General features: G+C 41.1%; 1 protein-coding gene across 2 annotated transcripts in view; it reads right to left on the bottom strand.

Moving 5' to 3' along the window:
• Positions 1-15751, bottom strand: part of SLC25A13 (solute carrier family 25 member 13) — a 212843-nt gene that overhangs the window by 196057 nt on the left and 1035 nt on the right. The gene's annotated exons all lie outside the window — the stretch shown is intronic.

Here is a 15751-nt window from a genome sequence, read left to right on the forward strand (position 1 = left end):
AGTGGGGAACCACTGCCTGAGACAGCGCTGCTCTACTTGCTCATTCATGCAACACGATCGCCTATGGGAAGCCTACCATGTACCAGGCATTGAGGGGACAACGCCAAATAACCAGAGACCCTGCCCCCTGAGGGGGAATGACAGACTTATCAACGAGTGGTTGGTACAAAGTGTGTGATGCTATATGCTATTACAAATCAGAGTGGTAACTCTGGTAACTCTTGGAGTCAGGGTTGGCAGAGGTAAGGTCTTGGAACTGGGTTATTTATTACCGATTACAGCAGTTCACACTGACCAGTTAACTTTTACTGGGCCCTTAACTCTATGCTAGGCATGTGCTAAAGGCTTTATGCCTGATCTCACTTAAACGTTACTAAAACTATTCAAGGTGAAAAGTCATTAACATCCCAGTCTCCAGATGAGGAAGTTGCGGCATGTAAGACACTTAGTCTTCAATGAGTAGTAGTAAATCATAGAGCGAAAAATGACCCTAGAGCCCAGGTCATCTTCATTCTAATTATACTACCTGGAGGATGTGCCAGGAATTTGGCAATCAAAGATGTGGACCTTAAGCTATCCTTATGAATGGTGCTACTGGACAACATTACAGGTGAAAGCCACTTAAAGAAGTCTTTCTGATTTGGCATTATCATACATAAATACCCGTGGTTCAGTGGAAGCCAGATTTACCTAATGGAGAATATTATTCTCAGTATTATATGCTGAACTCAGTCTCAATTTTTTTTAAAGCATCAAGGTTACAGTGTAATTAGCAACCAGCTGCAATTGTAATTACCACTCCCAATATAATTTGTTACATATTAGCAAGTGTCAAATTACTACTGCTCCTTAAATGAATAAAAACTGATTGTGCTGTTCTGAAGACTGGGGTGTATGTTCCTGATGGGGAACAAAGGAATATAAAAAGTATATGACATATTTATAAAGTGCTGAAAGGTTCTACTTAGGAGATCACAAGTTGCTAGAGCCCAGATAATGCCACAGAAAGGTAAAATGGCTGAGAGAGAATAGCTAACTTAATAAACGCAGAGAAGAGAGAGCAGCAAATCAAAGGACAACAGAAAGTTGCTTTCACTAAATAATACCTTACCTGTTCAAAATTCTGCTGTGCATCAACATCATATAATTGAAGAATAGTCAAGAACCCAGGAGGAAGTTAAAAGAAAATGAACAGTAGCCCTCTGCACAACCGGGATCCTCGTCCCAAAGACTGGGGACAACTTCACTGGAGCAACCCCTCCTCTTTCCTCTCCCACGATTTTCAACATGACTCTGAGCAAGTGCTCTGGTTCCAAACCCCTCTGGAAGCCCACACTTCTGTAAAGCTTACTATGTCCAGGTCCGGCTCTGAGCTTTAGAAACATGAGCACATTGACCCTCCCAATAACCCAGGAAGTAAAAACAACCATGCCCTGTTTACAGATGAGGAAACTGAGGTACAGAGAGGTAGAGTAACTTGCCCAGAGCCATAATTTGAACAGAGTCCATGATTTTAATCATATGTGATAATGACTTTCAGAAGGAAAAAAAGAGAGAACAGGAGATTAAGAAAGCAGAGAACCTGGAGATTAAAGAAAATTAGGTCACATCAACCAATTGCAATGCCTGGGCCTTATTTAGATGACAATTCAAAAAACAATTTTAAAAAATGGTAAGACAATAGGGGAAATAAGTAAAATGTGTACAGAATAGATATTTGATCATATTGAGGAAGCACTAAAAGTTTTTTAGATGTGACAATGATATTTTGGTTGTGCATTTTAAAAATCTTTTTAAGATATACACAGTGATATTTACAGATATGATGTTGGGGATCTGCTATGAAAAACTCAGAGAGATGAGAGGACAAGAGAAGGTGTAGTATAAATTAAACAACATCTGCCATAAACTGATAATTACTGAAACTGGCTAGAAAGGGACATGGGAGTTTGTTACACTGTTCTAATTTTTTATGGAAAATTTCCATAATGAGAAGTTTAAAAAATGCTACTATGTTTTTGAGGCTTAAGTCAAATGCCAATTCCTCCTGGAAGATTTTCCAGATTCTCTAACCAGATTTCCCTCATAGAATGCTATTTACACCTACTTCTATGGACTCTGCAAATGGACGTCTGAATTCTGACTCTATTGCTAACCAGCAATATGACTTCCTACCTTCTCACCTGTTACAGAGAGAGAGTGAGTGAGAATCAGGATTGAATGAAAGTAGCATACGCTGGGACAGGATCTAGCAGTGCCTTGCTTGCCAGTTTGTTGTATCCTTTCCATATTCATAGCGGCCCAGCTGACTGAGTCATCAGTGGACAGCTGAGCCCTACGGGAAGGCTCTCTTGGCTTTCTGAACTAATCAGAGTTCCTCTTAAGAATCTGAGCCAGCAGAGGGTCTGGGCTGAGGGTCTGGCAGCAGGTCATGCTGGCTGATGAAATGGCACTAGTGAAGGTTCATGACCTCCTGGGATTGAACAACAACAACAAAAATTAAACTGGTTTCCTACCTTTCATCTGACATCAAACATGAGTGGTTTCTTATGTAATACTAAGTGGGAAAGCTGTGTTTAAGCATGATAGGCAACCCAGAATGCAGAAACCATACAGGAAAAGATTAATAAATATGTAACATAAAAAGTTTTAAAAATCAAAAGTGTGTATGAACCCATTAAACATCAAACAACTGCAAAAAATAAACATATAAATAATGTGTAACAGGACAAAAGGCCAAGGTTCTTAATTTAAAAGCGCTCTTAGAACAAGTCAATATGAGAAGGCAAATAACCCAATGGAAAGCTGGGCAAAGGTCAAGACCAGGCTCTTCTTAAACCGCTGGTGGACACCAAAATGGGCTAACAAAAACCTCCAAGAAGCACCACAAGGAAACCAGGAGCTGAGCTTTTACTTTGGAACTGAGTTCACAATGGAAAGAAAGTGGAATCTTGAAACGCAGAGTCATCATCAACCTGCAATAAAATAAGTTCGTGAAGACTCGCAAGGAATGAAAGTCCTTGCCAGTGGGCCTGGCAGAGTCAGATAAGAGACCGGATATATCACCAGCCTTTCCTGTCAAGCCACCTGGAGGGCCCAGTATGCTATTGGGACCAGCTGGCCTGAAACAGCAGACATACTGTTTGCACCTGCTGGGAATGTCTCGCTATAAGGCAGCTGGACCTTCTTAGTCAAAAGGAAGCACATTTCTCCAGGAGCCTCCTTCTGAAGCAGCTTCTCTGTAGTCATGGAGATTCATCTACCTTGAACAGCCCAATCCCTGCCGAGGTTTACTCCGCAGCTGTGATTCTCCATCATGCGCTCTCCTGGAGGTTACCCATGCACAACTCCTCAAGGATTCCAAATTATTATTTTTTTTAGTTTAGTGAGGGTTGGAGGGGCTTGAGAAAATGGTTTACTAGAAAAAGAGAAGTTTCCAACAAACCACACGCATGCAGCAGAAAATCTCCTTCTCCCTTTCACTTTGCCATGGGTGGCTCCCCCAAGTAAAAGAACAATTCAACAAACAGTGTCTGAATGTTATGTAACAGGTACTTTGAGGTCCCTGTCATCAGTTTAAAATCTAGTGGAAAACATAAAATACAAGAAACAGCAAGGACCATTTTCCTTCAGAACATCAATATCACTATCTCACCCAAGACAATTTAAAAATGATTTAATATCTGTTATGGGCTGAACTGTGTCCCCACAAAATTCATATGTTGAAGCCCTAACCCCCCCAGTACCTCAGAATGAATCTGTATTTAGAGATAGGATATATAAAGTAGTAATTAAGGTAAAATGAGTTCATTAAGGTGGGCCTTAATCCATTAAGACTGGTGTCCTTATAAGAGGAGGAAATTAGGACACAGACACAGAGGGAAGACCACGTAAAGACACAAGGAGACAAAGGCCATCTATGAGCCAAAGAGAGAGGCCTCAGAAGAAACCAACCTTCTCAACACCTTGATCTTGGACTTTTAGCCTCTAGATTTGTGTGAAAATAAATTTCTGTTGTTTAGGCCACTCATTCTGTGGTACTTTGTTATGGCAGCCCTAGCCAACTATTACAGCATAATTTAATATAAACTCCTTATTCAAGTTGCTCCAACAGGGCCATTGTTTTATTTATTTTGGATCCACGTTCAAGCACTGCATTTGGTTGTCATGTCTCTTCGGGAGCCTCCTTTAATCTAGCCTTTTCATTCATAACATTGGCATTTTTAAAGTCAGACCAGAGGTCTTACAGAACGTCTTATTTTCTGGATTTGTCTAATTGTTTCCTCATGATTAGATTCAGATTCAACATTTTTGGCAAGAAATCTCTAAAGGTCACGCTGTATACTTCTCATCGCATCACACCAGTGGATGCGCCATGCTAGCTTTTCCCTCTTTCTGATGATGTTAAATTGGATCACAGATTGAGGCCGAGCCCTCCCTTATAACGGTACTTTTTCCCCTTTGTAGTTAGTAATTTATAGGGAGATACTTTGAGACAGGGAGAATTCCAACAATCTTTTACTGAAGGTTTTAGCATCCACTGAGGACACGTGCCTGAATCAATTACCTGCAGGTTGCCAAATAATTTGTCTTCTTTTTCTAATTCTATCATACCTTCTACTTGATTAGTTGGCATTCTTCAGTAAATAAGAATTTCACCTCCCCACCTCCATCTCACTTTGACTCTTTTTGGGGAAGAATAATAGTCATGGAATGATTTTTTTTTTTTTTAATTCAGTATGTTACAATCCAGTTTCAACTGATTTGTTTTTATTGTGATAAAACACATAAAATTTAACATTTTAACCATTTTTAAGTGTACAATTCAATGGCACTGAGGACATTCACAATGTTGTACAACCATGAGCACTATCCATTTCATCATCCCCAAACACAAACTCTGTACCCATTAATTAATATCCAATTGATTTTAATAGCCACTATTTGTTGTAACTGTGATACACACTCATTGTAATATATATGTGTATATATATATATATATATATATATATGTGTGTGTGTATACACACAGGCACACGTGTGTGTTTTTAAAGGATGAACATCACAATGCACCACAAAGAACAACTGTGAATATGAAAACTTAGCCAACTAAAATAAACCGTTACGCAAAATGCTGGTGGAGCAGGAAGGCAACATCCAAACCCACTCACCAAACATAACAACGTAGGAAACAACCAGGAATTACGTGCCTCCTGATGGGCGTATCCAGTACCAAGGATCCAGTAACCTGAGAGAGGCAGCCAGCAACCACCTAGGAAGTATTCTAGCCAAAAACAAAAAATAAAAATAAATAAAACCTTAAACTTGATCAAGCATCCAGACCTAACTATCAATTGTCAGGAAACACTAGGGACAGACGAACATCAGGGGGGTGCAATCAGCAAATCCCAAATTGTGGGAAACTACAGGAAAGATGACCCAATTCACTCATCAAATAAACTGCAAGGAAACGCAAAAAAAGATGGGTAGTCAATCCTAGACATTAACAAGAGTTAAAAGACATATCGACCAAATGCCATGCGCAGACTGTGTCTGAATCTTGATTAGAACAAACCAACTATAAAAACTAGGACATGGGATTTAACATCCTTACAGATACTTCAAGGGATGAGGGTATAAAACTAAGACCGCTTTCCCTAAAACTGAAGGAAAGAACTAAAAAAACAAACAAAATCTGCCCACCAATATAGAGGAATGACAAGAAACATTCTTGTCTCTGACTGAGCTCTAAGTTAAACAAACAAACAGGCTCCCTTTTTTCCTGCTACACTGTTGCCATAGCTTTATGGCACAGAATCTGAACAGGGGTTGGACATGTCACATTTACAAACCCCTGTGAAGGATATGAGAAGGGAATGGGCATGAGGTAATACTGGAAAAGTTAGACAACAGCCAAGACCAAGGAGGCATAAACTGACTAATGAGATTAAATATTATTCTTAATAATATTAGACATAATGACGCCACACTGTGCAGCAAGGTAAATTAAAGAGGGCAATGTAGTACAGTGGTTATGTTCATGGACTTTGCAGTCAGGCTGCCTGTGTTCCAGTCATAGCTCTGCCACCTGAAGGCTGTGTGACCTTGGGCAAGTCATGTAATCTCTCTGTGCCTCAAGAGACTTAACCACTCTGTACAGATGAGTTTCCCCATCTGTATAATGGAGACAATAATAGCGCTTACATGCCGTGGGATTGTTGTGAAGATTAAATTACTTTACATACAGAGTGCCTAGAACAGTATCTGGCTTGTGTCAGCTGCTGTTGTCACTGTTATTTGCATAACCTTTCTGAACCTTAAGTTTCTCTGTCAAATGAGGTTATGACACCTTCCCTGCTATCTTGTAGATGATTATAAAGATCAAATAATGAAGCTTGGGTCTTCACATTATCTGGTCATTTTAATCTCTGTAGACTGTGAGTTCCTGAAAACAAGTCCAATAGCTTACTCGTTTGGGGAAGCCCAGCACTCAGTATAGGAGCTGGCATATAGTTGGAATCAATAACACACTTGAATGCACTTTTTAAAAACTGTTAAGTGCTGTGCTCATGAACAAAGGACTGCTCTTAACAGGGACACAAGGGCCAATCTTACAAGCTTCCTTTGACAGTTCTGGGCAGAATGGAGAGGAAAGTGCAGAGAAGAGACCAAAGGCAAAACCAGCTTGGAGCTATGGCAATGCTGTACCTAAAAAGGAATGAGGACCTGAACATAAATGGAGGAGATGGGACACACCTGCTCCAGGGAATGGGAAGGGTTTGACTGACCCATCTCTGTGCCCATATCCAAGTTCCTGCCAATGGTGCCTCTCCTGGTTGCCCACACAAGTACTTAGCGAACTAACCAGAAACTTTAACTAGTAGGAAAGTTAAACTGCAGCTAAAAGTAAGGAATGACCAAGAAGGTGAATTCAATTCTAGTAAATAGAGTTTGGAATATCTTTGAGACAAACCAGTTGAGATTTCCAACAAAAAGTCAAAAACGCAAGGCCAGTGCTTGAGAGAGCTGCCCCATGGGGAGTACCATGGAGTATCACCTGTCAGAAGGAAAAGGATCTCAGGCAGAGGCCTGGGGAACACCAACATTTCAGGGGAGACCAGACGGACAAAAAGAAGCCGGCCAAGGAGAATAAGTATGAGTTAAGGGACCAAGCAGGAGAGGGCACATCATGAAAGCTGACAGAAGGCGCTCCAGGAAGGAAGGAGTGGGACACGGGGTCCTGTGAGGCCAGAGATAAGGAGGACAGGCCAACAGTTTTAGAACAGAGGTCACTGGTGACCCAAAGGAGAGAATGTCAAAAAACAGAATAGGCATAAGTTCATTTTTAAATAATAATTCAGAGACGCCATCCAAAATAATACCCTGGCCCCAATGGAATCAAAATTAACCCAAAGAATCCTAAAATTTATACTGGGTTTTATCACTATGTATTTAATTCTGCAAAAAGTTGGACTGACTTACATCCAAATCAAAAAGTACTGTACCCATAGTTTAGAAAGGCAGCTACATTTAATTACACAGTAATGAGAGTTCCAGACCAATATTCTTTAAACTTTAATGTGTACACAATCCCCTGGGGATCCATTTAAAATGCAGATTCTGATGCAACAGAATATTTGGGATGAGTCCACAGATGCTGCAATTCTAACAAGCTCCCGAGTAAAGCCAATGCTCCTGGTCCTTGGACCATAAACTTCTAATAGCAAGGCTCCAGGAAGGGACCACTCAGAGAATCTGATTACTGAAGCAGCCAGACTGGCTAGCCATTATGGTGACTACTTAGTAGATCACGAGCTTAAGAAAAGCACACCATCTTTTGTTCAGGGAGGTCAAATAATACCTACGTCCCTAGTTTTCAGTTAGGTAGAAATGTCCCACAGTCTCCAACAGACATCACTTGACAGTCCCTAGAGCACTTCATAATCCCCAAAGTGCTTTCCCAGGTTATACTTCATTTGCTCATCACAGATGGGCCCTGTGTGCTGCAGGGGGATACTGAGCACCCAGAGAAGGTAGACTTGTCCACGTCCTCACCATCAGTGGAGGCACTGGACCTGTAATCTAGGTTCTCCTGCCTTCTAGTCCGGGGCTCTTTCACTAAACCAGAGCTACTAATTTAAAATTTAAAAAAACAAAAAAGTTCTTGAAGCGTTTTCCCACATGAGGAAGTGGCGCTGACTGAGCAGCTGGGTGTCGTCTACATCTCAGAGTCCAACTGCGGCTGGGATCAGACAGACACAAGTCATGTCCAACTCAGAAAAACCAGTAAATATGCACCCAGGTCTAAAAACCTGTTCAAATCAGGCTTATGACGAGGTTCAGGACATGCTACCCCCAAAATGCAGCACCTTGGCATATTCAGTATCTTAAGCTGAAGGAGTTTAAGAAAACAGCAGAAACAGGAAGGTCACTCTGACCATCCCCACACACAACCCCAACCTTCTTTCCTGAAACAGGTCATAAACTCCCCTACAAAGGGTACCGTCCCTGTTCCAGGAGGAGGGGAGACAATCTCATCACCAAAGATGGGGAAGTTGGGGCCGAAAAACCTACACACACAAACCTTGTTAAACCCACCCTTATCTTCCTAGTTATTTCTTCACCATTTACTACCCTAGCCCAAACCCCTTTGTCTTGTCAACTCTTTTTTTTTTTTTTTTTAATTTTATTTTCTTTATTTATTTATTTATTTTTGGCTGCTTTGGTTCTTTGTTGCTGTGTGTGGCTCTCTCTAGTTGCGGCGAGCAGGGACCACCCTTCATTGCAGTGCATGGGCCTCCCACTGCGGTGGCTTCTCCCGTTGTGGAGCACGGGCTCCAGGTGTGCAGGCTTCAGTAGTTGTGGCATGCGGCCTCAGTAGTTGTGGTGCGTGGGCCCAGCCGCTCCACGGCATGTGGGATCCTCCCGGACCAGGGCTCAAACCCGTGTCCCCTGCATTGGCAGGCGGACCCCCAACCACTGCGCCACCAGGGAAGCCCTTGTCAATTCTTTACAAATTTATTTTTCATTGTCCAAAAGGTTTTAAAGCTTTCTGCTCTGGTCACTTTCATTGTCTTGTGATGGTTCTCATGAACACATAAAAATTCAGCAAAATTTGTATACTTTTCTTTTGTTAATCTGTCTTTGTCATTTTAATTTTCAGACCCAGCCAGGGACCCTAAGAGAGCTGAGGGAAACTTTTTCCTCCCCTACACTTACTTAGACAATTTTCTTACAAATTTTACTGCCTTATGTCTTATGCAAAAGACATTTTACCATAAAACAGTAAGTGTATATTGAAATATCTGACTTTCATATCAAGTCAACAGTTTTCATGGAAAACATGTGGAAACTGGGACTACATGTGGAAATCAAGACAAAGCTACCAACCTAATAACAGCCATTAAATAGAGTGGTTTATTTACGTTGAATTGCTAAGAATTTCAACACTGCCAATTTTGCTATGTTGTCAGCACCTAAAGTCAAAAGAAATCACCAGGCCTATATTCACTCATGCAACTACACAGCAAATTTCCAAAGGAAATGGTGAGTATGAGTACTCTTTTAAACGTTTCCAACCAACAAACCAGACCACCACTCTACAAATCAGCCACTGGGAATAATTCTGAGCTAAGAGACCAGAGCCACCATTGATGGGGCTGACTTGACCGAACAAGAGGGTCTGGTTAAATAGGCCATGAAAAAAAGGGTTTGCTCAGTTGCTATTAAGTACTTTGCCAAGAGAATTACATCACTGTGACAAGGGCACAGCCCAAGCAGAAGAACCACATCAGCAGATTCACACAAAGGGATCCAAGAAAACATGGTGGGAAAGATAAGTGCTTATGAAGCAGCAAATGATGAGCAGGGTGAGTAGGAAAGGACCATGCTCAGCAGAGCTAATCCTCACAGAGAGTGGAGAACACAGGAAAGAATGCCTCCATCTAAGAACTCAACAGAAGCAGAGGCTGGGGCTTCCCTGGTGGCGCAGTGGTTGAGAATCTGCCTACCAATGCAGGGGACACGGGTTCGAGCCCTGGTCTGGGAGGATCCCACATGCCACAGAACGGCTGGGCCCGTGAGCCACAATTACTGAGCCTGCGCGTCTGGAGCCTGTGCTCCGCAACAAGAGAGGCCGCGATAGTGAGAGGTCCGCGCACCGCGATGAAGAGTGGCCCCCGCTTGCCACGACTAAAAGAAAGCCCTCGCACAGAAACGAAGACACAACACAGCCATAAATAAATAAATTAATTAATTAAAAAAAAAAAAAAAGAATCCACCTGCCAATGCAGGAGACATGGGTTCGAGCCCTGGTCCGGGAAGATCCCACATGCCGCGGAGCAACTAAGCCCGTGCGCCACAACTACTGAGCCCACGTGCCACAACTACTGAAGCCCGCGCGCCTAGAGCCCATGCTCCGCAAAAAGAGAAGCCACTGCAATGAGAAGCCCGCGCAGCGCAACGAAGAATAGCCCCTGCTCGCCGCAACTAGAGAAAGCCCGCATGCAGCAACGAAGACCCAAACGCAGCCAAAAATAAATAAATAAATAAAATTTTTTTAAAAAAGAAAATTTTTTTTCATTTTTAATGTTTCCATTAAAAACATTTTTAATATTTCCATTAAAAACATTTTTAATGTTTCCATTAAAAAAAAAAAAAAGCAGAGGCCAGTCATAGGACAAAAGATAAAAGAGGTGGAAGGAGTCAGAGTTCCTCCAGCAATTATAAAAGAACTCCATATCCAAGAAGACCTGCTCCCTGATTTTCTTACCCTACAGGGCTTTCAACCCTTCCCATCCCTCTCTCCACTCCCAGTTCTCTATTTGCTAAACACTTGTAAAGCCCTGTGACCCAACTGGGGAACACTGACAACACATGGGCACCCAACTAGGTTAGCCAGGGAAAAGGCTGCAAGACCAGGGTAACCTTGCTCTTTGCAACACTTCCCCCCTCAAGCACCTACACTGATACAGAAAACCACTGAGACTTACAGGAGACAAAAGGAGCTTTCAATCAATTTGGTGATAAAACCCATATTCTAGGATAACTACAAAACTATATAAACTTGATGCCTAAGCACAAAGGTGAAACGGGGCAGAAGGACTGAAAAGAAATTGTCAAGAAAGAAGAGAACTTGTAGGGACCCCTGTGTATCCTTCTTTGAATTGACACACCAGGGACTTGCATTTATCTCACTGCATTCCTTCCTTATTCCAAGAAGGAATCATCAGAGGATGAGCTGAAGCAAAGAGCACGAAAACCGCCTAGAGCAGCGGCTGGCAGCCTCAGAAGCAGATTTGATTCACTTGGGGAGCTTTCAGAAACCTTGAGGCTCAGGCCACACCTAAGTCCAACTGAATCAGAACCTCTGGGTGAGACCCAGGCATCAGCACTTTTATACCAGTCCAGAGGACTATAATGTGCTGAGAACCCCTGGATTACAATAGTGCAAAGAGCAAACGGGTTTCAAGGGAACTTGGACCAATTACAAACTTTTCCGGGACTCCATTTCTTCACCTGGTAAAAGGGAACAGGATTAACGAGGGGAGGAGTGAGGAACATTGTGTTATGTAAACCCCAAGGCCTATCCAGCACCATCAATTGAAGAAACCTGAAATCCAAACATCAGTGGAAGCACAGAAACTTACCAGCATCGTGGCTGCATAAAAACAACTCAAACATTCTTTCCTTCCTGTCCAGTACAAAAAAACTGATCTGTTTTATTATACTATTATTATACCACCAAATACCTAGCAGTTTTTACCATATGGTAGAGAAAACCTTCAACCTGAAGAATATCCTTAATAAACTCAATCACATTTTATCCTCAGTAACAAACCTCTGAAGAGGGTATTATTATTGATGAGAAGCATGAAAAACATGGAGGTTAAATATATAGCCCAAGTCCTAATTAGTGAACACGGGGTTAAAATTTTTACAAAGGTAAATGACAGTGATGATAGTTGCACAACTCTGTGAATATACAAAAAACCACTGACGTGTACACTTTCAATGGGTGACTTGTATGGCATATGACCTATATCTCAATAAAGTTGTTTAAAAAAAAAGTATATGACAATTTCTGGCCTGTGCAATCTGGTTCAAAAACCACTTAACAATGAAGCATATACTGAGTGCCAAAGCATTCTACAGATACAAACTACTGGACTGCAATGGTCAGGAAATACACATGCCCATAACTGATAACATGTGAACTCTCACATGCACCTCTGCAAATGGAACTTCTTTTTAAGGCCTGGGCAGGTGAGGCAGAGACTCTGAGCACAGACTGGCAGGGTTCAAATCCAAGCTGTATTGCTTATTCTCTGTATAACCGTGAGGAAATTACTTAACCTCTCCAGACCTCAGTTTTCTCACCTGTAAAATGAGGACAAAAATAGACCACACCTACTTTTGGTATTATGAAAAATAAAGGAGTTATTATTTGTAAAGCACTTGGGAAAGTGCCTGGCAAACAGTAAGCACTGTGTAAGTGGTTCTCAAAAATAAAAGTCTGGTTTACAGTTACAAGACCTAAATAAAAGTCTTAAATAAGAGGCATCTGATTTCCCCTCCCAAGCCATCTCCCCCTTCTCCCATAAACTCTACTCTCCATTATGCTAAACTACCAGGCAAACAATATGGTGGACAGGGTAAGAGCACAGACCCTGGAGCCACACTGGCTGATTTGAAACCCAGCTTCTTCACTTTTTAATTATCAGATCTTAGGCCACTTACATCACCCCTTGGTGTCTCAGTCTTCATCTATAAACCAGAAATGACAGTATGTAACTCATAGGACTGTTAGGGGCATTAAGCGAGTTAATATGAAAAGCATCTAGAACTGAATCTCACATCTAGTAAACAATAAGTGTTGGCTACTCTCCTATTTATTTTATTACCTGCTATCCCCTAAAAGCAGCAGGTGCTCTCACCTCTCTTTCTTTCATCTGCTGTTTCCTGTCACTGGAATGGTCTTTTCCTCTTCCTCTGACTATTCCTTTTGAAATACCACTACCTTTCAGACGTTCCCTCCCCTCCCCTGACAGAAACGGGCTCCTTCCCTGATGCTCCCATAAGCCCTTGTTATGGCACTAACCCTACTTGGGGCACTTCCATGAGAGGATTTAGCCTGTGGTATGGTTGTGGTTTTCTTGAGGGTCCAAACGGAGTCCGGTTCATTTTCATATCCTTAGTTTAGTCCCGTTTGCAACATTAGAAAGAACACAATACACACAATTCTAAATGAGTCGACGATCATGGCAACAACTCAGCCAACAATGGAATAGCAATACTAAGTGTACTAGCACTACAAACCAAATTTTCATGATTATGAACGCTTTAGCTTGTCTCCAAATGTTCTTCTTTTAGTTCTAGGCTAATTTCACCCAAATTATTGGAGTCCAGTTTTATACCTGAACATCTCTCACACCTGAACTCCAGTGAGCAATCTCTAACTTTTAACAGTTTCTCCTAGTTTAATTTCGTCATTCTTAATGGATAAACTCAACCAGTGACAAAAAGGGAATGTTGACTACAACTACAAGAAAAGGATAACCTCTCTAATACTACTTTTTAAAAATGAATTTTTTATGGAAATATATAAAATAGAATTTTAAAAACTCATTTTCATTTCAATACATGTAGAGCAGTGCTTGGAAGTTTTTTAAAGAAATACTCATCTACCATCTATCAAGGGAACCCATAAAGATTATTCCTACAAAAGGCGGCAGCAAGAGAATGGAAGTTTTCTGAGTTCATCTCAAAATACCAAGTTTCAGATCAATGTTACTTCATGAAAAAACAAATACCGCTTGCATTCAGTAGTAACCATCATGCAGAAATCAAAATAAAAGCAGACCAAAGAACAGATTCTCAGCCTTCCTATTTATACTATTTAAAGGAAGAGGGACATGAAAAATTAGTTACGTTTGAATAAATAAAAGGGAATTCCCTGGAGGTCCAGTGGTTAGGACTCTGCGCTTTCACTGCCGAGGGCCTGGGTTCAATCCCTGATCAGGGAACTAAAGATTCCGCAAGCCACACAGTGTGGCCAAAAAAAAAGAATAAATAAAAGACCAGTTTCTGATTCTGGGCACTCCAGAATCTTAGACACTCCACTGAGATGGGATTCTCTTCTAGTCAGGCTCCTCAAGTTTTACGAGGGGATGTCAATCCTACCCCCAGATAAGATTGCTAAGCCTATGGCTCTGTGTTCAATATGGAATGTCTGTGCTCCAGGAAAAAGCAAAGAGCATGGCCTTTAATTGGGGCTGCCCAGCACTGCCTAATAGAGGACAGAATCACCTCACCCTAATAAGAGTCCAAAGGCAACTAAATAAGGGGCATTCTTGGACTAAGGTGGACCAGCACAGCTCATCTGGGGACCTACATTTACTGCCCTTGAGCTAAAATGAGAAACACTATAAGAAATGGCCTTATGGAATCCACAAACATACATTTGTGGTCATGACGTAGTTTTGAATGCAGTTTGCTCACTGCATATAAAAAGAGATGGGGAGAAACTGCCCTCAGATAGCAGAAAAAGGAGACCTCTCTCCCATGTAACTGACCTCACGATCACTTCCTCTTTGCTTTGGCTGCTAGAAAATTCAGTCACCTCTAGCAAGTACATACATCTTTATTTTCCAGTAACCTTAGTCCTGGCTTCATCTTATTTTCCGTTTATCCTGTTTTTCTCATCTACTTTGACTTGATTTTGATATGTCTCGTTGGTTTATAAACATATGTATATATGACATGAGCCATCAGAAATCCTGAGAAGAGGCAAGTTTAAATGAATAAATAAACAAAAACACAAGTTCTCAAAGAGTAAAAATGAAATGTTTCATTTTCCCTGACTCTCACTACTTGGCTAAAATTCAACTGCACTTATTGATATGAAGTGACAGTTTAATAAAAATACAACCCAAAAGTTAAACCTCCCTCCATGTCATTTATTTTATTTCAAACTAGTTAATCAGTCTTATACTCCATTTACATGCATACTCCTCAATGTAAGTTCCTCACTTTATCTCCAAATTAAGTAAAATTATTTAACTCATCTACAGACATAAAAATGACAGTAAAGTATGGGTATCTACTCCCACCTACTCTCCTGGAAGAAGTCACCTTGAGGGAACATAATTCATGCCTTGTACTCTGATTGCATGCAAATTTAATGCAAAGAAAAGGTCAAGGGCTATTGGGTTTGAAAGGGCTAATGTAGATTCCAAAAATGAATCCCAGTGATCCTCAGAGACTCTAACTAAAACAGTTATATACATACCCATGTGTCTGCACATGCATACCCAGAGCACACTCCTTAGGATGTAACTCAGAGTCATTAAGGAAAAGAGAAAGGCCACTTAGGCCACATAATCTAGGAACACCGAAAAGCCTGCAGATTCCGGGAAGCTTAGAGAAACTTAAGTCATAGAACAGCATTTAAATATATCTGTCTGCTTACAATTTCCATTGCAAATGTGATTAGTTTGCTGGAATAAATAGGAATATGATGTGTTGGCCATGTTTTCCTCTTGAGGGTTATCACAGAGTTTTGATTAAGGACAAATGTTTGAAATGTTGGGTATATTTAAGTTCACTGCACTTAAAATGAGCTAAGAAGTTGTATAGGCTTGATTAAAGGGCTGCCTTCGTGAACTTAAAATTAAAAGCAATAAATTCCAATGATTCAAGTGATTGGGACTAAATATGGTATTCCGCCAGAAAAGTTGAAATGGAGTCCAAA

Source organism: Balaenoptera ricei, chromosome 9 (assembly GCF_028023285.1).
Source record: "Balaenoptera ricei isolate mBalRic1 chromosome 9, mBalRic1.hap2, whole genome shotgun sequence".
NCBI classification, from domain to species: Eukaryota; Metazoa; Chordata; class Mammalia; order Artiodactyla; family Balaenopteridae; genus Balaenoptera; species Balaenoptera ricei.